We start from the raw sequence: 1,260 nt of genomic DNA on the forward strand, positions 1-1,260 counted from the left end.
CACGGATAGCCTTAGCAACACGCATGTTGCAGATAACCTGAGAGCATTAAATGGAACTTAGCTTGTCAAGACGTTCGAGAGAGTGAAACATAGCAGCTGTGAAGTGGATGCTTGATCTCTTGATATCCTTCTTGGGGATGAAGTTCCCATCTGACTTGTTCGTGAGTTAGTCACATAACTTGTGGAGTTCATGACAATAATGTAGAGATGTGTGAAATAATGCTAACTCAGTCACTTCCGAATCAGGCAGCTTATAATCAATGCAGAGAATTCACGTGTTCAAGTTAACGAACTTGAATGAATCGGAGGTGAGACCATTGGGGATGCGAATTCCACTTCTCTAAATTCCCGATTCCTAGTGATGATGGTGTTTTGCCTGCCGAATTCGCCATTTAATTAGCTATTGAGCAATGCGAAAACTGCTGATACTACTGAGGGACCTTATATATGATGCTTAGATAGGTGTCGTAGTCCCATAGGTAGATGGGGATCAGCTGAAGGTCAGCTGATGAGAGCTTGACTAACGTGACCTGCCAGAACTAACGCTAGGCTTGATTTATGCAACGATAGGTAACACATTAAATTAAACATGGAAGTTTGACAGGCTGAAATAGTATTTTGTTGTAAAACATACTCCAATAACCAATAACCTTTTATTTATAACTTCAAAAAATAATAATAATATTTTTTTTTACAGTGGTCCTTGTGTTAGAGAAAGTAACACTCAGGTAACATAGACAAGTTGACAGCTCCTCTACTACTCCCTGTAGATTAAACAGTAGAGTATAGTACTAGCGACACAAGGACCATGCGTTTGCTTTGGATAAAAGCATCTCCCAAATGCATTAATGTAACAAAATAAAACAATTAGTTGACAACAGTGTGCATCTTACTAAATGTGGTTCTCTATTTCTTCATTACTTGTGTATGTGTTACTGTCTCCATAAGATGAATCATTTGTGTTGTAGTCAGAAGCGTCAGGCACGTTCAAACCTTCATCTCATTTGTAAGCATCTGCTAAATGAGTTTGTCAAGCCTGTGTATGGCTGTAGGTGTGCTGTTAGAGGCATATTTGTGTGTGTGTGTGTGTGTGTGTGTGTATATGTGTGTGTGCGCATGTGTGTACAGGTACATGTTTTTCTATACCAGTGGGGACTTAAACCTGAATACACACCAACTCATGGGGACTCGTGTCACCGTGGGGACCTAAATTGAGGTCCCCATGGGGAAACAAGCTTATAAATCATACAGAATGAGTTT

At 39.9% G+C, this 1,260-nt stretch overlaps 1 protein-coding gene across 3 annotated transcripts in view; it reads left to right on the forward strand.

The window, feature by feature from the left end:
* Nucleotides 1–1,260, forward strand: part of LOC107657010 (kelch domain-containing protein 8B) — a 110,432-nt gene that overhangs the window by 84,226 nt on the left and 24,946 nt on the right. The window lies entirely within an intron of this gene.

Source organism: Sinocyclocheilus anshuiensis, unplaced genomic scaffold (assembly GCF_001515605.1).
Source record: "Sinocyclocheilus anshuiensis isolate Anshui unplaced genomic scaffold, SAMN03320099.WGS_v1.1 scaffold1453, whole genome shotgun sequence".
Classification (NCBI taxonomy): domain Eukaryota; kingdom Metazoa; phylum Chordata; class Actinopteri; order Cypriniformes; family Cyprinidae; genus Sinocyclocheilus; species Sinocyclocheilus anshuiensis.